At 40.5% G+C, this 27,164-nt stretch overlaps 1 protein-coding gene across 15 annotated transcripts in view; it reads left to right on the top strand.

Annotated features, from left to right (window-relative positions):
• Nrxn3 (neurexin 3) overlaps positions 1 to 27,164 on the top strand; it is a 1,618,850-nt gene that overhangs the window by 809,142 nt on the left and 782,544 nt on the right. The gene's annotated exons all lie outside the window — the stretch shown is intronic.

The raw sequence follows: 27,164 nt of genomic DNA on the forward strand, positions 1-27,164 counted from the left end.
TTAGGTAGGGAGATGTCAACTGGAATTTATCTGTGCTTAAGCATGAGCCTTTTTTTTTTTTTTTTTGCCTCTGCTGACCTACAATTCCCGATTAGCCTCCCTATGTGCCACTCAAATATATCAGAGAATTAAAGCTCACATCAGTTCCTTAGTTCTAGAGGTGCTGGAAAGGAGATGCCTGGAAGAAAAAGTCCCAACACATACAAAATTCTAGGAACAAAACAAATATATAAAGAATGTTGTGAAATGAGTAAGGTTAGCCAAAGAAACGTTCAGTGTTGTTAACAGTTTCATTCCATTTCCCACAATGCACCCCATATATTTCTACCCTCTAACTTATTTAATTTGCATTTGGATTAATTTAGCATATTTTCGTATTATCCTACACTTAATGAACAATAAACATAGCTATAACCAAATTTCACAGCTATTTCTCAGTGTGGGGTAACATTTTACATTTAGTTATATCTGGTTTCCTAGGTAATATGTGATTGCAGCTATATTTTCCAAAGCTGCATCTCTTGTCACACAGAATGTTTTGGTGGGTTATTCTTCATTCCTATGACAAGGTGGGAAGGAGAATGCTGCTTTGAAGTGAATGATATAGTGAAAACCAACTGGCCAACAAAGGAGGCTTTAGAATGAGTTTTTTCCCCTGCTGCTCCATGGGACAGACTCTGAGCTCCCTATTGTTGGTCTCCATGCTTTTTTTTTTTTTTTTTAAACCCACCCTGTTTTCCAGTCCCAGGTATATCATCCCCAAATAGCAATTAGGAGGTTTGTATGCCTTTGTTCACCTGTAGCTAAGGACCTCCTCTCAATGTAGGGCAACCTCTACACTTGACTTTCAAGGTCTTCGATGATCTGCTTTTTAAAATATCTGACTCCCAACTCTCATTTCTTCAAATATTAATAGGCTGCTATGTCCTCAGGTAAAGCCAGCTTCCTGACGGTCCCCAGCAATGCTCTATGGTCATCGTTCTCCTTCTCCTTGATGCTTGGGTCTGTCCCCTCCTTTGAACCTCAAGCACTCTGCACAAGTCTCCCCTAGTCTCTTGAGTCCTCTCTTTCACACCCACATTGATGTCTCCTCTCTATCCACTGCATTTGTATTCCTAAGTCAGAAGCATCCAGGCTGAGTACTCAAAGGGGATTCCCATGAATATGATACTGACAAGATGGGCTCAAACCCTGGCTCCTTTTCTCCCCAAAACCTGGTCATTGGCAGGCCTCCTGAGCTCAGGATATGTGCTGCTACCATGTGAACACACTTGGCAATAATAGAAGAAAGTCAGAGTCTGACCTGTGAGAGAAGCTGTGCAAGGATCCAAGCCAGCAGTTATGTTTCATGTGTAGAACTTCTGTTAAAGTGCCACCAATAAATAACAAGTAAAATGTGAGCTGATCAACCATCACTGTTGTCTCCTTCCATATTCCTAGAGGCTCAGCTTTCCGATCCCGCTAAGGTTTCTTCTAAAGGTGAGGCTGACTCATCTGCCACTTTGTGTGAGTGGCAGGGTTACTAGGATCAGTTATGCAAAGAGCACTGATAGTTGTAGATTCTAGTCTTAAATTGAGACAGCCCCCCCCCAATGGTAGGCCTGGACAGTTTTCTAAGTAGGCTTGGGAGGACCCTCCCTTCTTTTCTGTAATTGTTTTAAGTAATCCAATATATGTACAGTCTTCTGAACACATCCTGAGGGGTTCCGGACCTTCAGTTACCTCATATATGATTTTTGGCCCTTGCTTAGAACATAAAATTATTACTGGCTAGTCAGTCTTTGGCTCTTTTCACTTGTAAGACTGAGGGGACAAAAGTCACAGTCCTTGCTGACACCATTATTAGCAGATCTTAATACAATTTTAACTCTACAGATAGTAACTTGTTAATAAAACCACACTTTTACAGCCATGATACCTAACCCATTTAGCATTCACAGTGGATTATTGCAGATGATAATCTCACAGTCACCTCTCCCCAAGTCGGAAGGCCAGGCAAGGCCGGACCATGTTTAATACTTATCCACTCTGACTTTGAACAAGGTGCCACAAAGTGGAACTCCCATAGCCAAACTTCCTATTCTCTATTTACAGTAAAATTATTCACAGGAGAAAAAAAAAAGCCAACAACAACAAAAAACCCCCCAGCAAAACAGAACTATAGGGTTTCTGGTTTATTATCTCCATGTCCTAATGTGCTAATTGCTGCCTGCCATGGGAAGATGGCTGCATATTGATCTCCAGTGGATTCTGACTGAGCAGGAAGCCTTGTATCAGGGACATTGTTACCTCCCTTTTATCTAGGAGTTCTCTATAATGGGCTCAGCTGGGAATCCTGGGGGATCAGTTCAAAACTTTAATCATGGTGATTTTGATAATCAGTTCCAATGAGCAGAATGTTACTATCTCTTTGGAGTCTGTGAAACTGATAGGCTCTGAGGAAGGAAAATATGATTATGATTGCTTAATATGTTGGAGAGGGATTGGTGAAGAGGGAATGTGAAGGGGAAATTTCAGCCATCTTAAGAAAAATTCTAATAATAATAATATAATATAATGATAATATCTGGTTTATCCTGAGGACTTGAGAATTCAGGTAGAATATGCAGATGATAAAGATTTTAAATCACTATAGGGTGTCTTTATATGGGATTGATTTTCTTTATATGGTGAGTTTATTAATTGGAAAGAAATATGATTTACTTCCGAGCCTTTGTAGAGTAGATACGTAACATTTATTTCTGGAGACAAATAGTTGATGACAAATTATATGTATGCTACAAGTGACTAAATGATCAGCCTTATGTGGAAGGGATGCCTGTTCATTCATAATATATATTTTCTTCCTATAAATGAAATTCTATATAGATTTAACTTCTGTGCCTTAACTAAAAACCCCGTAGTCCATACTAATTTACCATCTCTTGGTAGTCTTCTGTGAAGCAGCTTTTTCTTTAATCTTTATTCATGGACTTAGAACATGATTCTACAACCAATTCTCCAGTAATATTTTTCTTCAGAATTTCCTATCTTTGATGATATATTCTCCAAACCTCTATATCAATACCTATTGATCTTCAGGATGTAAATTACATTTTGGAGCTGGCTCAGTGGAATACTAAGCTTGTCTATCATGCACAGGGCCCTGGGTTCCATTCCCAGCAACACTCTCACTCACTCTCTCCCTCCTTCCCCCTCTCCTTCCCTCCCTCCATCCCTTCTCCATTAATCATAAATAAATAAAAAGATACTCCCAACAGTCTAGAATTTTGTTCTGTCCCCTGGCCCTGCCATTCTTTGCACTGTCCTGATTGTTTTCATCTTTCATGTTATATACATATTTCTTGTTTTCTGATAACCCAATTTCTTCAAACACTTGACTACCTAGCAGAGAATTTCCTTTGCTGCTACCATCTCCTAAGTTCTCTTCTCTATTTTCCTTTAGGAACCATGATACAACCTTTTACTTATTACTCTCTTGAAGGTTTCATTTACCTCCACATGCTGTTTGGAGTTCCTAGTAAGTAATAGGACAGACACGCTCATAATACTCTATAACTCAAGACCTGTCTTCCCCTACCCAAATTCAAGTCAATTCTTGTTATTGGTTTGTGAGTCCCTGCCTCATGCCTAAGAGTATTGTGAATTTGCCATTTTGCCTCACTGAGAATCTATATCTTTTTAATGTCTTGAATATGTTTCTTTTTGTACCTATCCTAGCCTTTCCTCTAAATACTGTCCTGGTTTTCTCCTATACAATAGTCCTGTGCTCTCTTCTTTTCTCTGCTTATCATTTACTCAGCAGGTGTTATCTAATGTGAGCCTTTCTTCATATTTCTTACTGTCAAAATGTAGCTTTATATTTAAACACCTCACATCCCTGCAGCACAGCAATTAAGACTCTCTGGAACTTTTTTGCTAACATAATGCTCCATTGTAAGTCTTCTAGCCCTTGCTGTCACAAACCGGAACACCTGTAGGAAACATCATTTTTCCAAATGTGCCACAAACTCTTCAGCTGTGGGCCCCACCCTCTTGCTTGGTTCATCTGTGAATATTCAGTGGGCCTTGAACTAATGGGCATTAGTGGGGTGTTTACATGTTTGTTCATGTGTGATTTGTTTTTCTAACTTGGATCAGGACTGTGTGGTTATTTTAATGATAAATTGCTTTAGTAGAGTGTAAGCCAACAAAATATTGGCTTCCTTGCTTTCATTTCAACGAAATAGCTCTCTGTTTAGAAGTCTATCACACATTTTTTCTGGCTGTATATCCTCAGTTCCATAGGGTAGGTAAAACTGCGTATTTATCCTTGTGTTGCTGACACTTTATATAGAATCTATCAGATGGTGAATGTTAATATAGTTCTGATAAATATATGCAAGATATCTGAAATATTAAATATGATGATTATGTGGGTTACCATAACATAGCTATGATAAAACATTTGAGATAATCAACTTGAAAATAGTAAATGTCATTTTACCTCACAGTTTCAGAGGGCTTGGTCCATGGTGTAGTGGCTGTGAAACTTTGAAAGCATAAGGCACAGTGCAGGGCATAATGGTACAGGAAAGTGGTTCTCAACCTGGGAGTCATGACCCCATTGGGTATCACATACCAGATATTTAGATTATAATTCATAACAGTAGCAAAATTAAAGTTTTGAAGAGGCTATGAAATAATTGGGGATTGGTATAATTGCTATAATGAGTCATGCAAGACACAGAACTATTACTTTTTTATGATTATTCCTTATTACTACTTGTTAATATTTATATATGAATGGATAACTCACTCATTTATCTCGCATTTTATGTAGAAGTACATTGTAAAGAAAACACTACAGTTCCCAGGATTATCTAACCAATGACCCAAGTCAAAGTTTTCCAGATAGTGTTACATAGAATTATGTCCTTCTAGCTCTCCTTCTCCTTATCCACGCTAATTAGAACAGAACAGAAGAGCCAGAGGAAACAGGTTTCTCTTATGTAAAGAGGGCCATGTTAATGGGAAATCTGAGTACTTAGAAGGAAGTGGGTATGGGAGGGAAACCTACAGTAAAAAATATAATGCTGTATGCTAAATTTGTAAGAAACATGATCCTTGTACTCAGCTGTTCATGGTCCTTTGTAATCAAATAAGTTTCCCTTTAAAATGGCTTTAGATTTAAATATTTTCCCCACCATTTAAATATCAAATATATCTCAATTCAGCCCACATAACCAGGTAACCATATGTACCATTTTTATAGACACGAGGTCTAGCGTATGCATTTCTTACTTCATTTCTGTGTCTGCTCTGCTCAAGCTCAGTGTTATGTGGACGTAAAAAGTGAACAAGGGAGGATGGTGAGAAAAGCCAGGGACTGCTTGGGGGAATACAACATTTGGTTGTAGCACAGCAAGGATGAAGCATAGCAAGTGATACCCTGTTAGTGAGATCCAGATCATGTGTCCGCAGGCAAAAGGTTTCAGAGGAAAAGAATTGTCTTACTTGTGTTTTATGTTGCTGTGATAAAATTCCTTCACAAAAGCAACTTAAGGGTGAAAGAATTTATTTGGCTCACACTTCCAGGTTACAGTCCATCTCCCTCAGGGGATTAGGGCATCAGGAACTTGAAGCAGCAGTCAGTCATATTTTATCAGCAGTCAAGAGCTGTGAGCAATGGATTGATGCCTGCATTCCAGTTCTTGGCTTTCTTCATTTGTTAAAAAAGATTTATTTATTTATTATGTATAGAGTACTCTGCCTGCATGTATGCCTGCAGGCCAGAAGAGGGCACCAGATCTCATTACAAGTGGTTGTGAGCCACCATTTGGTTGCTGGGAATTGAACTCAGCACCTCTGAAAGAGCAGTCAGTGCTCTTAACCACTGAGTCATCTCTCCAGGCCCTGGATTACTTCATTTTTTTACACACTCCAGGATTCCCTTCATAGGGAATGGGCCTACCCACAGTGACTGGGTCCTCCATCTCAACCAATATAATCAAGATAGTTTGTCCAGAGGTATGCCCACAGGCAAATCTAGCCCAGACAATTCTTCATTGAGATTCCTTAGTCAGGTGGTTCTAGATTGTACCAAATTGACAACATTAACCATCACAACTACCAAGGGAAATTTTTGCACAAGGGTATGATATGAACAAGACCTGCCTTAGAAGAATTTCTGGTAAACTCAACAAAGAGTGTAAGCCTTGTGGAGAGTAATTATCACATTCATCTGGTCACAATGAAGAACCAAATTATGGCTCGGTATCTGAAACAAAGGACTGAATGGAAGTTTGGAAGAACATTGAGTGAAAGCAAGAAAAATAACAGGAGATTGCTACAGTCAGTAGAATAAATGATAAAAGGGCATGAACTAGGATTTTAACACTGAAAGAGTTAGGTCTCATCTCAACTTGAAAAACAGATCAAGTCACACAGAAGCCAATAGTCAAGTTTAGTAACCACAGGATAGGTAGAGTGATTATCATTTAATGAATCTATTCCATTTGTAAAGTTTTAAGATATGAATTTTACTCCTTTTTTGCCTTTTATATTTGCTTGGGTTTACAATGACTAGATTTTTGTAAGTTAAAAAGAAAAACACATGTTTAGGCACTAAACATCTTTTTGTATTCCTCAAACAGCACATAGTATTATAACCATGCACTGGACTTAGGGCTGTCAGATAATGTTCATTATATGATTTCCAGAAAAATGGATTGTGAATTCTCTCTCTGATTGAAATATAATTTTAATATACTTAGTTGTGCATGGCTGAGAACAAGTTCATTCCAAGTTCACTTTTTCCCCTGATGTGAGCAAAGTTCTCTCAGCTAAGTTCCTCTACTGTTACCAGGCTCTAGGCAATTATCGTAAAGAAATACCAGAGAGCCCTGAGAACTCTTCCTTCAAATACCCGTCCTCTGCTCACCTACAGTGCTTACGGCATTCAATACTATTAGTTCTTGCATCTGTTTGAAATATGTACATTATTTCATCTTTAAGGGAACAGATTTTTGACCATTTGGAGTGTATAGATAATCTCTCATGCAGTATAAAAAGTTTTGACCTTGAAAAGATATAGAATTCTGGTCCCCCAAGTTTTATGTAACATAGGCTTGAAGCAAAGGGTTAAGGCATATAGACAACCATTTTGGGTTTCCTTCTTCCCACCCCTCCACCTTTCCTCTTTCCTGTTGCTGTTTCCAATTGGTGAGAATTCCTATGGTACCCACACCACTTTTTCTTGTACCATATTCTCATAATTTTGTTAGAGCTTGTATACATTAAAACATGAAGCTCCAATTCTTCTCTACAGCTCTTGCTCACAGTTGACTTGGGTCATCGTTTCTGACAGTTGCTTGTGTTGGGATAAGCTTCCAGGTGGAGTGATGCTAACACAGGTCAGGTATCTTACATCCTGGGGATTATATCACAGCAGGAAGCCTTGGCATTTCTTTTTGTTAAAGAACAACAGAAGATAAAATAAAGTCTACTGATGATAGGATTAAGAGGGAGGAATTTATAAACCATGGCCATCTATCCCCCTGAGAAGGTAGGCATAAGGTAAAATACTATTTGCCTCTCTATTAATCCTATGATTTTCTGGTTCCATGGCTTAGAAAGTTGAGGATTTGTCAAGTGGCCAAAGAAGGACAACCCAAGGTTACTTGGATTCTCTGATTTTGCTTAGAAGTTTGAAAAATAAACCCTACCAATTTTAGATATCTGCATAGGGAAACATGTTTGGTGAGGGGAGGGGCTCAAGACAATTGTTTGATAAATAAAAAAAAATATTTCTACAAATCTATTATGTTGTACATTGTCACCTAAATTTAGTATGGAAAAAAACATGGTATTTCTTAAAACCCATGACTTAATTTTAAAACTATGAGAAATTTCAAGTATACAGAAAGTAGAGAAAATTAGCCAGGCGGTGGTGGTGGTGCATGCCTTTAATCCCAGCACTTGAGAGGCAGAGGCAGGCGGATCTTTGTGAGTTTGAGGCCAGCCTGGTCTACAGAGTGAGAGCCAGGACAGGCATCAAACTACACAGAGAAACCCTGTTTTGAAAAATCAAAAAAAAGAAAGTAGAGAAAATTATCTTTGCCTCTGTATTAAGTGTGACTATTTTGCTTCATTTGATCAATAGTGCAATTTATAAATATGCAAATTGGATATAACTATAGCCAAATGAATATTTAAGAACCAGATTCCTACACCACCCCTGCTTCCTGTCTTTGTTGACTTTTCTGAAGTCCAGAGTGCGAGCTGAAGTCCTGTTGGTGCTGGCAGTTCAGGTCAATGTGATGCTTGACATAGGGACTTGTTACTTCCTATGTTAAATCCAGTTGGCAGGTTTGGACAGCAGAGACCCACTCTTTTCCTCAAGAAGTCTATAGGGAGGAGCTTGGATATGCAGGATGCTCATTTTCCAGCTTATAGAACAAGGGTCATCCATCATGATCAAAGAAGAATATTTCATGCCATCCATCTCTGGTGAGGACTGCTATAAATATTCCATCCTCTCCCCCATTTTGTTTCCTGCTCTGATTAAAATGCACCTTCTAAACAGAAAGGGTGGCTTGAGATTATGAAATCAAAACACACAAGAATTATTCAGTCTCTGTTGCTCATTTTCTCCTCTGTGAATAATTTCTGCTGACAGGTGACCAGTGCAGCCATCTGTCTCTTTATTACACATGCCTGTGGTGGGTCCACTTGCTTCCGCCCTGGAGTTAAATGAAGGCTTCTTTGATAAGAGAATGATATAAGCCAGCAAATGCTATGAAATCATAGACATTCTTATTGCTATGTTTTCTTTTTAGCAATATAAAAATGAATCTTTCTTCCTATGCTTGAAACGCAAGGATTTCTTAAAGGTTCAGGTACATACATATCATTAAAACAACCCAACCACTCTTAGTATTAGGATATCTGGGAAAAACAATTGACACTTCAAAATTTGTAGTTTCACTTTCTTTAGTATTTCATTTGCTTAGATCCATTAAAATGTTCCTTTGGAGGCCTATGCCATAGTAAGTTGCTTTATTGTTCGGCATAGCCTCTAAATTTGATTAGGAAAATAAAATTTACAAAGTACTTCAGCTATAGATTTGAACACAATTATTTGAATATAATACTCTCTTCTCTTTTTATGTCAGTACAGAGGGAAATATTTGGATGATGTTTATTAAAACAACTCTAAAAATAGCCAACTACGCACCCACCTATTCCTCACCATTTGGGTCCTATCTTCACTTAACACATGTTGTCCCTGGAGGAGTTTATCCAGTGTCAATTAGAGAGGAACTCACTCCTAGGCTGATAATGTTCTCAAGGTTATTGGTTGAAGTATGCCAAATGACTAGAGACTGACGCACTCCAAAAATGGAAGCCACATTCCCCTTGGTAGAATTCTACTTTTATGAATTTTGATCTACATTATTAAATACAATCAGGTAAAAATTAGAGTGTATTTGCTAATAAACAACAAAACATAAGAAATTCTTAAGGAAAGATTCCTAATTTTACAGACCACGATGGACTAATTTATTCTCTCTTGATTTTCTTTACAGTTTTTTTTTTCATTTGATTCCTACCATTACCTCAACAAAGAGAACTGAAATGTAATCTTTGAGATGCTCAGCTCACAAGCCAGAGACCTGTGAGGCAGGAAGCTGAAGTGGCCAGTTTTACCTATTAGGAATGCATCCCCTCTCTTGCCATGTGTGAGGAACTAGAAAGGCAACCAACCTCCCTACTACATTCCCAAAGAGGGATCAGACAGAGTCCAGGCAAGGTCTAGATGGCCAGGCAATCTGGTCACCACAATGCCTGTTACTATAACAGGATACTTGGCAAGCAGGAGTATACACAGATGGTAACCCACCCACATGTCTCTATTTATGTAGAGGCCCCCAGTGTTTGTGTTAGCAGGTTTGGGAGTTAATAAAAGCACTTGTTTGTTCTTTCTTTGTAAGTCTGAAATTCATTTTTAGTATAGATTTAAAAAGAAGGATTTGTAAGATCACTAGACACCAAAAGACTGGTGAGCAAAACCAAGAAAGTGTGCTAGCTTTGAGATCATATATATATATATATATATATATATATATATATATATATATATATATATAGTCAAATTGGAAATATATATATTTGACCACTAGAGGGTACTGTGGACTCATTGGTCAATTTAATGAATTTTTTTTCTTCCTCTGCCCAATGTTGGTCAAGGGAAAAGGAGGAAGGAATTCAGGACGGATTAAAAGGAGTGCAACAATGGATTTGTTCAATGTGAGTTTTGTCTGTCATGAGCCCTCTTTGTAAGCAAGATAATTAAATACATTTGGAGATTTTGAATGTGCTCTTGTCAGCGTTCTTGCTGTAAATGATTTGCATTTATTTTGGAAAAGAGCATTGATACTGGGAACCAGGTAAAGTTCATGCGATGAGCTGGTATCTCAGCAGGCTGCACTTACAAAAACGTCTTTCCTCCTACAGACGGTGTGTGGGAGAGGGGTGGTGTGTTTGAGAAATGACTAAAACTATGTCCAGCTGAGTCTGTCATTTGAGGTACACAGAGAAACATAAAGGCTTTTGAGACTTCTCTAGGACACATGCACAGCTCAACATGTGCTTCTTTTTTTGTAGTTTGATATCAATGAAGACAGAAAAGGCAAGGCAGGATACTTTAAATCCCTTGAATTTGTTCAAAGCAAGCCATTAAATGAAGGAATAAGTATCTTTAATCCAGAGTCCATATAACGTTACAATCATTCTCTCTGTCTCTTGCTAAATTCTCCTATTTATATCACCGAAGAAAGACTTTTTTATTGTTGTTGATAAAATCCGTATTCAAAGGGTCATATTTCTGAGATTAAAACTATATTGTGACGGTAGTGGGTGATTTACACAGAGAGGTTCTCCAAATGGCCTGGCCATGGAATAGTCTACCCACTCAGTTCTAAACGTTACTACGTGCTAAGCAAGATGCTGGGCAGTAGGTAGACAGAGATGAAACATGTACTCCATTTCTTAAGAATCCTAACTCCAGGGGTGTAACTGGCCAGTGGGTTGGTGGACCTCATAAATAGAAATTGTACGTCGGCACGAAGCTCTTCAAATGCTTGTCTGTGGTAGCTATTATGGCCCCCTCCGTATATGGTGTCAGAGAGGAGGTATAGTAGGCCAAGGAGAGACAGAAACACATGGCACACCTAATATTGTACTTACCATGATGGCCTCGGGTGTTCAGCCTCTTGACTCCTTGCAGCATCCAGCTCCAAGCTCTTAGCCTGGGGCTTTAGACCAAGAGATGCTAGCAATCTGGACGTCTGCTGGCACCCAGGTCTGGGAGTTTCCTTTCTGGCTCCTTACAACCTTTTGTTGGCTCCCTTCTCGCGTTACTTTGCTTTTACTTTCCTTCTTAACTTGATGGCTCTCTCACTTGCTCCTTCCGTTGTCAGTGGCTATAGCCAGCATGGCTTGGAGCACCTGCCTCTCCTAGGACAGCATTCTACTGGGTATGACTGGGATTACCCAGGCACAAGTCTTTCTTACTGTTGGGGTCAGGATCCCAGGTACTTGGAATCCCTGCACAAGATCACTGGATGGTTTCTGGCAGTTCAGATACACTGAATGGCTTTGCTGATTGGATCCAGGCTTGAAGGTGTTACGGCAGTGGGTCTGAGGCTTCCAAGGTGGTTTCCCCTTTAGCTTTCAAACAAACACCCCAGGGGTCTTTGCCCTCAGGTCTAGAGCTGGGAGCTGGATGCTGTTCTCAAACAAGGCTATTCAAAGAATCCAGCACTGGACATATGAAGCATAATGAGAGCCACTGGACCCTGTTGGTACATAAGCAGTTATACATGCAATTGTGCCTGGAAGCCATGAGAATATACTGGACTGTTTGGGAGCCCAGTACTGAGAAGCTGTATGGACAGTGATGGTACCAGGTAGTGTGGATTTTCAGCTGTCAAACCATTAGGTAATGCACACAAGATACATGTGACATCAGGTTCCCGGAGGGAGTCAAGCTGCTGACTGTGAAGGCTGCTCATTCTGCTGTCAAGGCACCAGATGGTGCACACAGCCCCACCCAGAGATCAAGCTTGTGTTGAGCCTGAAGGATCAGTCTGCTGCCCTAGGGTAGGACCCACGGCCCCCTGACCTCGGCATTTCTTCAGCTGTCCAGCTGTCCCCGCTGCTGCTGCTGCGGCTTGGCCAGCATTCTCTGTTCTTCTCTGCTGCCTCTTTCTTCATGTTTCCAGCTTAGCCTGCACTGCTTTGGTCCTCCTGTGGTAACACCAGGGGAAGCAGCTCAGGAGAGTGGCTCCCAGCTGATTCCCTTAGTGAGCCTATATAGCGCAAAAAGGGAGTGTTTGGATCAATCACACACATTTGTTTGGACAACCATAGTCTTGCATCTAGTGTCATTCACAGCCATTACAACTTATGTTTGGGGCCAGTTGTGAATTTGCCACCGCAGGGAAGCATGCCTCCTCTTGTCAAGGTAGAAATAGTTTATCTGTGGCTTATAATTGTAAGACATCTGGTGCAAACTGCTTCAAACAACCTTGACTGCCCGGTGCTGTGCCTTCAGGGCCGATGCAAGTAAGTATATTCTTTTATATAGCTAGCTGAAGGCAGTTGTGAACTGTTCAAGACCAATGGTGCTGGCATCGGGGTGGTCTGGTTGCCTGTCTGACTGACCATGCTTTTGCTCAAGGGGTCTCATATAGCGAGAACATCTGGAATCATCCCATCTAGTACATTTTTTTGTTTTTTATGTAAGAAAATGACAGAGAGAGAGAGAGAGAGAGAACTCACAATATAAAGAACTTACACTATTGGAGATTTTTTAGCAGATTTCAGTAATGCTTTGACACTGCTTCAAAACTGCATGATGCCTAGGAGGGAGATGGGCTCCCTAGTCTGTCTTAGTGCGAAGGGTTTAGTGTGAAGGGTTAAGAGATGGCATTATATTGTTAACAGTGTGCATAGTGACTAGAAGGAGGTGAGGTGGCCTGACAGACATTGAAGGGGCAGTAAATCAAAGTGAGGTAGCTAAGAAGATAGTCTGGAAGGACAACTAGACTTTAGGAGGAAGGAGAGAGAGAGAGAGAGAGATATATAGGGACTAAAATGTGAGCAAAGGTATTTGGAGAATTCAGTGGTCTGGGCCATAATGATGTTCATTCATATGGGTTGGAACTAGAAACTGGGGGAGTAGGGAGGACCCCAAATCAGAGACTGAGTACAAGTTGAACACAAGCTGTTTTCTGAGAGAGATACAGTTAAGACTTTAAAGAAAAATCTCACATGATCCTGAGATAGTCCTATGAAAAGCAGGCCATTCATCCCCCATTGTATAGACGGTGTAAGAGTCTCTTCGAGAGCAGATGTGCAGCCCCAAGTGAGCATCGAGACTCAGCCTTCTGTGGGCTTTTCTCACAGCTTCCCAACCTTCAGGGAAATTTTAGAGCTTGACTCTCCTTCTAGAACTTGCCAACCTATTGAAAAATTGATTTTGCAAGAGCAGACAAGCTCCTTGACTTAATTATTTAAAGGTTGCCTGCTATTTTCAACATTTTCCCCCAGATTATGAACAGAGAGGCCTTGCAAAGATTCTGACCATGCTCATTTAACCTTTGCTAAGCATGTTTCTTCCAGCCAGTGTGTGTGTGTGTGTGTGTGTGTGTGTGTGTGTGTGTGTGTGTGTGTGTGTGTGTGTGTGTGTGTGTATTAGGGAGGAATGAAAGGCAGTAAGAACTTTGATCATGGAGTTTTCAGGGTTGCAGGTATACAATTCATTTAGTAACACTAACAGTCAAATACCCTGCTAGTCATAAAGGGCACCTGGACTTTCATAAAGTCCATCAGTACTCATGAATTCCCAAGTTCAAACATTATTTTGTAGGCAGTTATAAAGAATCTGCATGATGTGAATATATTATAATGGCTTACCAAAGTCATCCTCGATTGGAACCATTGTGAGTTCATTATTTCCCTGGTGTCTCTCTGTGGTTTCCTGTGCTTTTTTTTTAAACAGAGGTAGGGCTTAAAGCCAACCTGGATTATGCTTGATTCTCTGTATGCCAAAGCTATTTTCACAATGTTGGTATTCAGTGCCGTCTAAAAGCAAGAAAGAGTCCACTTCACTTTTTTTGGGTAGCACTGCTCTGGAAGGGATCATTAGCTTCTCCTGAAGAAGCAGTGGGTTAGAGATGCTGAATGTCTTCCTATTTCTATTCACATTAGAGATTTCCAACCGCCTTGTTGATTAGAAAACGCTAAATCATAGCTTTCATTAAGTGCAGTTTTTCAGTCCATTAATAATTTAGTAGTTATAGAATTTATCCAAATTTACTGACCAATTCTATGCTGACAATCAAATCCAGGGCAACCTGTAAGTGACCCCATCAGATGTTCCATGTAGGTCTAAGGTAAATGGTGCTTTCAATGCAATCATAAGGGCTGGAAAGATGGCTTAGGGCTAAAGACACTTGCCACCAAGCCTAAAGATCTGAGTTCAATCCTTGAGACCTACGTGATGCAAGGAAAGAACCAACTCTTACAAGTTTCCCTCTGATCTCTACATGCATGTCATGGCACCTGCCCGTGCACAGATGATAAATAGACAAAATGTAATAAAAACAGATTTCATACATTCATAATTATTGCTTTTACTGAAACGATGGAAAATAAGGAATGCATGTATTAACTTGCTCATCAAGCAGTTGTAAAGTCTCTTCTGTGCAATAGATGCTATATTTGGCAATAGAGGCAGCCTGGGAAGCAAGACAATTTTTTTCTTGCCTTCCTGTAACACTTGAAAGACTCATGAATCATTGAATCAGGAATTTCTCTGCAAGGTCTTGAGTGAAAACGCATTGAGTAAGATGGAGGATGCTCTGAGCTGCCATTCTCTAGAGTGGCCTGAGAAGTGTCTATGTCCACATGCAAAGGGCTCTGTTGGGTCTCTATGTTTTCCCTCAAATCCATTCTCCACTGCTACCATGGTCCCAGCTAGGAGAAATACTGCTTTCCTGCCTGTTGTCTTGACTCAGGTCTAGACAACAGAGCTTGCCCTCGGTCCTGCAACTTCAGCTGGATTAGCAGCGACGTTTAACTTTCCTGCAGATCTCAGTTCATGAAAGGGATACACCAGTTTCCAGCTAAGCTTGCTTAAAGATTGATCCTTCTTTGTGGGATTCCTACAGGACTCCTTCCCAATAGCAGGCTACCTCCCTCCTTTCAAAGGCCTCCCCATCTAACTTTTAATATCTAGCCCAAAGTCTTGTTGGTTCCAAGAACACTGGCACTTGAAATTGTGACTTAAGTTCTTCTTCCTAACCAGAGGAGTGTAACCTGTCCTGTTACTTGGGCTTCTGGGCATATTTTCATTTCACACAGTAAATGAGCACTTATGAACAATGTTCCACAGATAACAATGTCTTCACTGTTCTCTGCACACAGTGCAAATATTATGCCTTCTTAGAATTTCTGGCTTGCTGCTACAGGTGGTTGCCTTTACTCAGTCTTATTGGCCTTCTGCTCTCTCCACTTCAGGGTGGTTTTCAAGCAGCCCCCTTGTGTGCAAGGCCAGGTCTGAAGAATGGCCCTCTTGGCAGTTAGTGATGTTCTAAATCAAGGATCTCACTCTTCTTGACTTACACAAGTGTCCTGTACCCTTTCTTTCCTCTCTACCTAATGAAGCTGTCACAAGCCCAGTTAACTTGTTTCATGTAGCAGGATGTAAATACAAGCAACTTTCTGGGAAGAAATCTTTATGTCATTACCCACAGAAGACTTCTGAGACCACACTGACTTACTTAGTTGGTTAATATGCATCCATCACAGCACACCTCTGCCCATAATTAGGGCCCCTCGGAGTTTCAGTTTAGGAGCCTCCATTCTCTATAAAAGCTGTCTTAACTCTTGAGTTCTTTTCAGGCTCAAAACTACCATCTTGTACACGAGTTTCAGATTTAAGGAACCATTCAAAATGGACAGTTTCTGGCGATTTCTAAAGTGATTTTCTTGTTTTGAGGCAGGTTCTTGCTTGTTTTCCAGGCTAACCTAGAACTTAGATTCTTCCTCTCTCAAGCTCCCTACAGCTAGTATAATAGGCTTGCCTTACCAACCCCAGTTTGTTTGCCCTTTCTTTCTTTCTTTCTTTCTTTCTTTCTTTCTTTCTTTCTTTCTTTCTTTCTTTCTTTCTTTCTTTCCTTCCTTCCTTCCTTCCTTCCTTCCTTCCTTCCTTCCTTCCTTCTTTCTTTCTTTCTTTCTTTCTTTCTTTCTTTCTTTCTTTCTTTCTTTCTTCCTTTCTTCCTTTCTTCCTTTCTTCCTTCCATTCCTCCCTGCCCCTCTTTCTTTTTTTTGAGTAACTTTGTCTTTTCTTTCTTGATTTTGAGGTGAGGACCAAACTTGGGCCCTTGAGCTCCCTAGTCAAACATTTTACCTCTGAGCTATATTCCTACTCTCCCAGCTTAGATTTTGAGATTTATTATTATTTATATCACGTGTGTTATATCACTGTTGTGTATGTGTACAATGTGTGCATGCAGGTATACATGCATGTATTTGTGGAATCCCAAGGTCAACACTGGGTGACTTTCCTAATTCACTTTCCACTTTTAATTTTTGAGGCAGAGTCTCTCACCACCCCCAAAGCTCATTGGTTTGGCTAGGTGGAATGACCAATGTGCTTCAGGACTACACCTGTATCTTTCTCTCAGGGCTGATGTTACAGACACTTACCATGCCTGGCTTTTTAATGCAGGTTTTAGGGATCCAAACTCAGGTCCTTATGATCATGTGGAAAGCCCTTTACAGAAAGTCATCTCCTAGTCCCAACTTAAATTTTTAAATAAATGCAGCCAAAAATGCTGTCTACCTTCCTTATACCAAATGTGTACTAGATGCAGGGACTGGCACAATGAAGATGATGGGCACTGCATTAGCTGTGCGAGTCCATAACAGTGTAGCGAACGCAGGCATGAAATAAATAGCTACAAGAGTGTGATGGATGTTGCAGAAGAGGAGGTTCAAGGTGTTCCCTGTACATTCAGCAAAAAGGATTTAACCTCATCCGGGGATCTGGGCTTGCTGAACTCTGCCAAGGCATAGTCCAATGACCCTGAGCAAACAATTTAACCTTTCTATAATTAGGAACAGTTTTTCTTACTCACCCATCCTTCCCACTGCAGCCTAAGCTCTGTGGACAGACAGGACAAAGGACAATGCTGTTTACAGCATTAAACCTGGTTGTAAACAGCAAAATCTTTGAAGAAATGACAGGGGAGGCTTAGAATCGACTCTAAAGCAACAAGCCAGTTTGCGATAGAGGCCCGGGGGAAGGGTCATGAGCAGACATAAACTCTCTATTCGGCATTCCAGCTGTCTCATTCTTTGTGGTTCACCCAGCCTTTAGAACAATGGCTTTCAGATATTTCTGGGGTGAATGGAATGTCTGTCTCCATGGTCCTAATCCTTTCTGGAATATAGGGAAGTACAAATGATTTCAATACTAGGTTGACTCCTCTAATGGGTAGATCTTCCCACTCCTTATTTTTTTTTTCCTTCTTGATGGGGTCTTGCTATATTGCCCAAGCTAACCTAAATGCATGACTCAACTATGTCATCTTCCAATATATGTGAGATTGCAGGTTTGTACCAACATATGATGTTCTTGGTCCCACATTCTACATGAGTTTCCCTAGCCCATACATTGCCCTTTCACCTGAGAAACTTTTGTACAATCTTATGCATATAGGTATAAAAATGGGTACACAAAGTGAACATTTACTGATACTAAATTATAAATAAATTGTTTATTTGCTATATACGCAATGTTTCACTTATTAAAGATGAAAAATTGCACCCTAAGCTGGGTGGTGGTAGTGCACACCTTTAATCCCAGTACTCAGGAGGCAGAGCTGGGTGGATCTCTGTGAGTTCGAGGCTAACCCGGGCTACCGAGTGAGTTCTAGGAAAGGTGAAAAGCTACACAGAGAAACCCTGTCTCAAGAAAGAAAAGAAAAGAAAAATTGCACTCTAATGAGATACATACGCATGTTTGTTTTTATATAAGGAATTAAATATTGGCTGACTATTTGATTCTGCAGACATAGTGTCTTAAGCTTTTCAGAGCTGATTGATAGTTTGATTTTATTATCATCAGTGCTGAGAATGTCACCTTGCATAAATACATAGTATAAAAATAGTAAAAGTATATTTAAAACCATTTCAGAAATTATTAGAAATTCCATCCTAATCCCAAACTAAAATTAATTTAATGATTTTTTTAGTGTAACATGAGCCAGCAAATAAAACAGCAATTTAAAAAAAAAAGCATTCTAACACAACTCAAGATATTTGAACTTGATACTTACATCCCAAGGAATGCTTGTGGGAAAATAATAAAAGCTCTCCTTACCTGTACTTAAGCCATAGTTTCTGGAAAAGCAGAAAAATGTGTATGTGTGGTAAAAGCACTGTAGTTTATAACCCTCAGCAGTTTGGCATCCTGGTCATGGACTGTTATGCAGTGTTTGTCGGCCTCCCATGGTGTGGTGGTGCACCTAAGTGTTCAGAGCCCAGGCTGCAGTGAAGTCACACAGTACAACACAGTTAGGCTTCAAGGGAAACACCACAGGCTCATCAAATATTTGATTTTGAACTACGTTTTAGTTATTGTATGTTCAGAAACCTTTTACCACTGTCTAGCTTTTGCTGTTCCTACATTTAGTTACACAACAATAGCTTAAACAGCTTATCCAAGTCTAAAGAGCATGCAGTGTCCTTTTTTTTTTTTAGCTGTAACATGACTGCATCCACATAAACAAGTCAGCTTTGAAGAAAGCAGTGCCGCATAGCCCACCTCTCCATCATAGTTTTGCTATCTCATCTCTTCCCCATCAACCACTGTTCTCACTTCACAAGTTGGATCCCAACTCAAGGCTCAGGCTCTGCTGTTCTTGAATACAGGCTTTCAGTCATGGAAGTTACTTAAGTATAATATGTGGCCAGCTGGGGAGAGTCACTTTGGCTAAGAAATGATCACATCCTTCTAGGATAAACTCAGTATCAGTATTACAGGGGAGACTGGAGCATTGGGTATTTGGTATAGTTTAGAGGTCCCTTTTCTATACATAGAATGAGAACAACTCAGTTGCCATGTTCTCTGCGAATAGTAGATTAAAGCTTTAGGAATTAAATTGATGCAATCAAGGTGGTGTTGCCTAAGATTGCTGGAACAGATTATTTTTCATCATCAATTTAAAGAACAAAAAAGCAAGAAAAACAAGGTCTTAGCACACATCCAGATTTATCAAAAGCAAAAGCACATGCAGGTACACACAGACGGCAAAGCACACGAAAAGACAAGCTCCCCAGGATGGGGAGGGGAACTGGAACCAATGCCTGAGTTTGCTTTCAGTCAGAGCACCTATTTGTTGGATGGGTTTTCTGTCTTTGAATTTACTTGTTTGAACTGTCACAGGAGAGAGGTTGGTTGCTTCCTTCCACTGGAGGCCACTGGTGGGAGAATCAAGTGTCTCGCAGAACAGTTCACTCCAGTGGGAAAATTCCCACCTAGTTTCTGTCTTGGAGAGGAAGAAGAAACTGGACATTGGCTAACATCCATGTTTAAGTGAAAAGATTAATCTACCCAGAACCTGTCTTCTCTGTCTGCTTTCTGGGGATCTGGCTGACTCTGAGCTCCTTGAAATGATGGATGGTAGGGAAAGCAACATGGGGCCCAAGTTTCCTCCTCACAGAAGCACATTAGGAATCTCTGCACATTTTCCACCAGTATATGGTGGTGCTGGTTTGGTGACACACATTTCCAACCTCTATGACAAAGGAGCAAGGGAACAATCAGGGCTCTCACCAACAAAAGGGATCCTTGGATGACCTCAAAGCAGATTCTTCTCATAGTGAAAAAGTTTGCTAGAAAGAAAAGCCTAGTATGCACTGGGAAGCAAACAGAGCACAGGAAATGTGGATGGGAGGAGTCAATTTTTCTTCTTGGTCCACCTCCTGTCCTAGAAAATGGAGGACCTCTCATTATGTCACAACTATAATATGTGATCTCTCCGATATTTTTACGCTAGTTCTCTGGGCAGCGTTTTATCCATCTTCTTATCCCTTAATCTCTTTTACAGAGTGAGCCCCTAATAAACACATGTGGAATGAATATGTAGTAAACAAACTCACAGAGACTTTTACCATAAACTATCACCGTGATCTCCATACTTGCCCCAGAGAGAATAAATTGTCATTTCAAGAAGAAAGCTTGTGTTTCTCTAAATCAAAGATAGAAAATAGCCAGGTGCTTCCAAGCTCTGAAGCCCTCACATCTAGGCTCTCAGGAATTACAGCTGCTAATCAGACATCTGTTTTCTCATCTTTCCTCTACTTATCAAAATCCCGTTTGTCTGTCAGGATGAGGATTTCCCCCCTCTCCTCACTCCTTAAAGCCTTTCTTTGTCTAGGAGGACTGGAAAAACATTTTCTTTGTTAAACCCTATTACAATTAATAGCTCCTCACAGTCTCTTAGCAGGGATTGTGTCTGGAAGAGCACTACAGAGATCCAGGCCTTCATGCAAGCCCTGCTATTGTTATTCAGTGATGATCACTTAACCCCTCAGCCCTGATTTCATTCAAGGTGGTAATAAGCCCTTCTGACAGGATCACTGGGCTAGAAGGCAGTGTGAGGACATGGATATACAATGCTTGTTCCAATACCTGGAATTTACCAAGGGCTTAATTAAATGTAACTGCTCTTATTGACATTTCTCATCTTACTGTCTATAAAGTAAATTGAAGGATTATGTATCTTTTCGAATAAGTCCACATAATTTACTCATGTTTAGTAAGAGAAATAATCTCTCTCTCTCTCTCTCTCTCTCTCTCTCTCTCTCTCTCTCTCTCTCTCTCTCTCTCTCACACACACACACACACACACACACACGTACACACAAACTTACATACACATGCATGCATATACACACACACACACACACACACAATATAATAAAGATAGTGATTCATACTATGAAGAAAAGTTCCTTAGTTTCTTTCCCTGTTGCATTGTGACAAAATGGCAAATGCAACTTACAACAGAAGGTGTTCTGTTTAGCTTACAGTTCAAGGTACAGGTAAATCCATCATGGCTGGAAATGAAGGCAACAAAACCTTGAAGAATCTGGCTACATCATGCCCACACCCAGGAAACAGAGGAATGAATGCATGCTTAGCTAGCTTTCTCCATTTTGCGCAGTTCAGGATCTCCTACCCAGGGAATGACCCCTAGCTGACAATTAAAAATGTGTCTTCCAACACCAGTTAATATAATCTGGAAAGTCCTCCACCACCACCCCTAGCATGCTCAGGGACCTTTCTAGAATGTTTCTGGAGTCTATCAAGTTGACAGCATACCAGTGAAGGAATAGAAGGAAGGAGGAAATAGGACCAAGGACTCAGTGGCTGAAGAAATCTTCTGTAAATGAAATAACACATACAAGCAGGGAAGGATCAGAGGACCTTGGTGGCACAGAGCCAGCGCAGTGGAGTTTTATGGAGAAGGACGTATTCTTCATTGTCAAGGGCAGCCTGGAGGTCTTCCTAGGAGATCAGTTTAGTAGCAAAACAGGAGGAAGTGTGGAAGTGTGTAGGAAGTAGCCCAAACAGCAGACTCCAGGAAGCCCTGACCAAGGCTGTGAGAGAAAGTAGGACTGGACCGAAGCCAGCAGATAGTAGAGGTTGAATTATGCAGTAAGCAGAGGGTAAAGACAGAAGCTAGGTGTTTGGAAGAGGCAGAGCGGATAGAACACGGAAGAGGACAGAAGCTGATGCAGACAAAGGCAGGGGGCTGGGAAGCCTGGCAAGGCTACAGAGGGCTTCAAGGTTCCTCAGGATTTGCATTGCAATTTGCTGCTAAAATGGAACATGCGTGTTGATGAGACTAGGAGGAGGGGTGGAGTCTTGACTTAGGCCAAGGAAGAGGATGCTCATTAATGAACATTGAACAAATAAAGTCTTCTTTCTGATCCTGGGTCAAGTAAACCGTTTTCTTCACTTAGTATATAGGGCATTGGCATAATGACAACCTGGCACCCCACTGTATAGTAGGTTTCTCTAAGTAAGAACATCAATAAACTCGCCTATTTTTGAAAGCATACATTTCACCTAGGTACACATTACACTATGCTGCATGTACACACACACACACACACGAGAAGAATCTACATCCTTGTCAACTCATAACTCATGTGAATATATTAGTGAGTAATCTATCTTCCCCTCAATCCTATGGGAGCCTTGAATATTAAAAGTTTTAGTTAGAGATATGTGGCTCTCACAGTATTATTTAATAAAGTGGAGTTTCAATTCAGGTCATAACACAGTGGGGCCCAAGTTTTACCAGAGGGTTTGATTGCAACTTTTATGGATAAATGCTGATGGTGAACCAGCAGCCATGCTGGAAGCTTGGTACATATGCTATCCCCTTGAAAATCCCCATACTCACCCTATAAGCAAACAGATGGGAAAACTGGGGGTTCAGCATTATCAAGGAATTTGCTCAGGGTCACTCAGCCTGGGGAAGTGGCGTTCTCAGGCTATAAATGCAATCTTTCCTGGCCATAGACTCCCCATGTCACCTAGCTACACCCAGAGGTTGAAGAACAATGCTCTTTAATTTTGATACTGAAGATGCTCTCTTCAGCTCACACTGGCTTGAATTTCCTGTACAGTAGGAGAGGAGAGAGTGCATTTTAATAAGCTTCAATTAAAATTAATTTCATTTTACTTCTTTGATGTATGGTCTCTTCAAAATCTCCAATTCTACTGATGTTTATTAAGTGCCTCTATTCACTTGCAAAGTGCTGGGCTCTTCAGGGGATCTATGGATGAGTATGATTTTCGGCCCATGCTTCAAGAGTGTACAATCTAGTGGAGAGGATGGGAGTATGCAATTTGCTCTAATACTAGATTGAATGTGATAAGTACCACAAGAAGTGGCACCAACAATGGGCCCTTAATTCAGAAATACAAGATTATGTGAAATTAGGAAATCGGCCTAAGCATCACACAATAGAAGCCTGCAAGGGCATTTATTTTAAAAATGATCACCCATTTCTGAATCTATGACATGTATTGAGTGAAGAATATATTTATTGGTGAGGATGTTGTCTACCAGGTTGTAAAGGTCATCAATGCCATTTTACTTTTGTGGCAGTATTGTGTTCCCCAAAATATTGTGCACTCTAATACATTTATCTGGGGTCAGAGAAGAGAGCAGCCGCAATATTAAACATAGAGGTTAGACAGTGATAGCACACGCCTTTAATCCTAGCATTCCAGAGGCAGAGATCTGCCTGGATCTCTGTGAGTTTAAGGCCACACTGGAAACAGCCAAGCATGGTGACTCAAGCCTTTAATCCCAGAAAGTGAGCCTTTGATCCCAGGAAGTGATGCCAGGGAGCAAAAAGGTATATAAGGCGTGAGGACCAGGAACTAGCCTGGGTATGGCTGGTTAAGCTTTTAGGCTTTTGAGCAACAGTTCAGCTGAGATCTATTTGGATGAGAACTCAGAGGCTTCCAGTCTGAGGAAACAGGATCAGCTGAGGAACTGGCAAGGTGAGGTGGCTGTGGCTTGTTCTGCTTCTCTGATCTTCCAGAATTCACTGCAATAACTGGCCTCAGGTTTGATTTTATTAATAAGACCTTCTAAGATTCGTGCTACATACTTTTCCCACAGAGATGTATGATTCAAATTCAGGGGCCATGGAGCTGTAAAAGCACAACCATCCCAGTGGAGGTGCCTGACCTGAAGCTGTTCTTCATTCCTTGTGTATTTTGGTAATAAGTACTGAAGACATAGTACTACGATTATATGAAATCTGTGCTGCATATATTTGTTGATGTTTATAATTTGGGGATCGTTTTTTTAAGAATGAAGAACTTGAGCTCCAGTAATGCTGTCATTCCAGAAATTTTCAAGTCCTATATATTTTGGGGTAAGCCTCATTTTCTCAGGCTTTTAGAAAGAGGAGCAAACAATATGCAGTGCCTTTTCATGTTTACTCAAGCTTTTGAGAGAGGAGAATTTGGTTGAAGAATATGAGCTAGTGTAACACATCATGTGAGAACAGGAATACAAATGCTTCCCGATGCATCACTTATTCGCTTTACATTCTACAATAGTCATTTCCAAAGAAACAGCTGAAATAAACATTGCATTTTTCTTCTAAGAATGCATACCCAACTAGAAATGATGGCATGAACGGTCCACCACCAGTAGGTCAGAAGCAAGGTGCCTAGCGCTACGGTTTTGGGGACAACACTTGACTGTAGAAGTGATGCTCTGCTCCATAATGCTTCAACACTCCACTCTGTTCCCCGCCCTGCCTGCATGTGTCTCTCCTAATTTAACCTGACTCCCTTGCCATTTTGTGGGCTACACTCCCCTGCTGCAGTCGGTCAGTGCATCCCTGATGGATGGCCACAGCAGCATTTGGTATTGCTTGGATGAAGTGATGGATGCTTCTCTCCTCTCTCCAGCTGCTTGGAGCCAGAATACAGAAGAGCTGGTTAAAAGGTGATTAATCTTTCCTAATAGTGCTGCGTGTTGCAAACAGGACTTCGGCCACCATGTCTTCATTAGCCTTAATCAGAGCCCACATTACCTCAGATTAGGTAATTGGTTATTTGTTATGGAGGAGAGGGTTGAGGACCTTTGGTGTGTTAACTGCATAAAGTCTGCTTGGAGAAGAAAGAGAGTGTGGTCACTGCCAAGAATCCAAAGGGAAGGAATTAAAGCTGCTGGGTGGTCCTGAGCACCTCTCCTGCTAAGCACTCCAGCTGATAGAGGGGGCAGGAGGCTCTGCCATAATGAGATGGACACTGGACAAGTATCTGCCCTCTGTTTATTTGCTCCCTGGATGACATAGTATGACACCAGGGTTTGACACTTACTGGGAGAGGTGGTTTCTAAATGGACAGAATACAGTCTTGGTACCTTTAGGGGTATCTGTACATCTTAAGTAGTTTGAAACTTACTCTATGCCTAGGAATTCGGGAGGTACTGGGGACTCAGAGGAAAGAACACAGATCACATTTTGAGTCTATGAGGATCAAATTTGTGGGAGAGGCAGATTATAAGCAAACAGGTAAAAGGAATGTAGTGAAACATACTTTTAATGAAGAAAAGAAAGTGGGCAGAGAAGAGCCTGGACACGCTTCTCCAAGGAGTGATATTGGGTAAGGATTAAGTGAATTAAAGAATAGATGTAGCTATGAGAATGACCTTCTAAGACCTTCCAACAGTCAGTGCAAACCTAATGCATTAAACAGTTTCTTTGTTTCATTTTATTTTGTTTTAACACTTGCCAGGTATCATTCAGTCTATACAAATAATATTATATGAACTACAGCAGCCAAACCACTTAAACTAGCCCTGTCTTTACTGGTGTTCAACAGTTATGAGTTGCTTCATCAACATTTGGAACTCCAGGAAAGGACTTAAGAGAACATTTTTTTTTTCACAGAAAAATTTGCTACCATCTGCTATCCAGGCACTATAATCTCTAGCTTCTGATTAGCCACTGAAAACATATTCCATTCCCTCCCTCTTCTTCCCTCCCCTCTTCCCCCATTTATTTCCAGAAATACAAGCATTAGGAAAGTTTAATGTAGTCCCTGAGGCTGACAAGTCTGTGTCAATCTAATACCACATCTACATGTTCCATGACATATTCCTCCACTCACACTTGCACAGAGGAGTGGAAACCATCCTGATTAACTGTTGTGATGAGATAAGCATAGAAAATAAGTTTTTTGGGGAGTAGCAGTTTTATAGAACTTGACAATCTGATAATCTAATGAGTGAATTTGCCACAAGGCTCTTAATAATCCTCACTGGTGACTTGTAGAGATGTACATGGTAATGTGCCCTTTTAAGCACTGGTAAAAGCAAAACAAAACAGTGTCTGGCGTTCTAATATCAATTTCTCAGAAGTAGGAAAAATAAAGCTCATTAATATAGCCTCTGATGATGATTATAAAAAGAGTCAGAGAAAGTAGTTATTCAAAAACTATTTAACATACCAACACTGATACCATAGTTGGAAGAGTTAAGCCCAGTGGCCTTTTCTTCATGGGCTAAGAGGATACAGAGGAGAAGAATCCAACAGTTTAAGTGAAGGTCAGTGTGGTTCCTGACTTGGCTGGAAAGCTGGTCCTCATTTCACATTCTGTTACATTTGAAAACCTTCTGCTTTTCTCCACCCTTGGAAACAATGTCATTCTTTGTAAGACCTATTCTTTCTTCCTTAGATCTGGTGGATTCCCTCTTAGCAGTTTTTCTCATCTATGCCCTAGTGTTTTGCACAGTACCTTTATCACTTAGCACCTTGACTCTTGCACCTCACTTGATGCTATTGCATCTTCCAATCGATCACCACATCAGCTAATCACACACACTACTGCCTAATTACCTTAAGCATCACCACTTTGACATGATACTGACATCTTAATGTTTAAGACTTTCAGAATATAGAAGCTAGGCTTATTGGCTTCACAGCCTTATATTCTCTCCCTCACCTCAATTATTCAATCATATTTCAGCCTTATGGTTAATAAGCTCACATCCTTTGAGCATGCTAGGGACATTCGTTGGTATCTGGTTTCAGTGTATGTCCCGCCCCCCTGCCCCAAAAGAGGGCTTCCTTCTTCATGGATTCTAAAAGTTCTATTTCAGTTTCTCCCTCCTATAAGAAATTTATTCTCCATTCTCTTGGCATATTGATCTTTCCCTTTTTTGAACACTTTCTCTAAACACCAAATGTCTATAAAAATGGTCCTTTTTATTTGGTCTTTCAATAGAAACAGTTTATCTTATGGAGGATGCCCTTTCCTGAGGCTCTATTATTATTATTTTTTATTTTAGTACTGGGTGACTGTACTGTATTAAGCTGCAGGTAGCAGAAAACTAACTTTGGCTTCACCAATTGGAATAGGTGGTTTGAGAAACAAGAAATCTAGAAGCAAGGGCTGCCATTTGGGAGACACACTTTTTCAGTATTATGGCTTCAACACCCTTTGTGCATTGATTTCTTGCCTCCTCTTCTTGCCTCTAAGTCACAGTATTTTTTCTGTG

This window comes from Peromyscus maniculatus, chromosome 14 (genome assembly GCF_049852395.1).
Source record: "Peromyscus maniculatus bairdii isolate BWxNUB_F1_BW_parent chromosome 14, HU_Pman_BW_mat_3.1, whole genome shotgun sequence".
Taxonomy (NCBI): domain Eukaryota; kingdom Metazoa; phylum Chordata; class Mammalia; order Rodentia; family Cricetidae; genus Peromyscus; species Peromyscus maniculatus.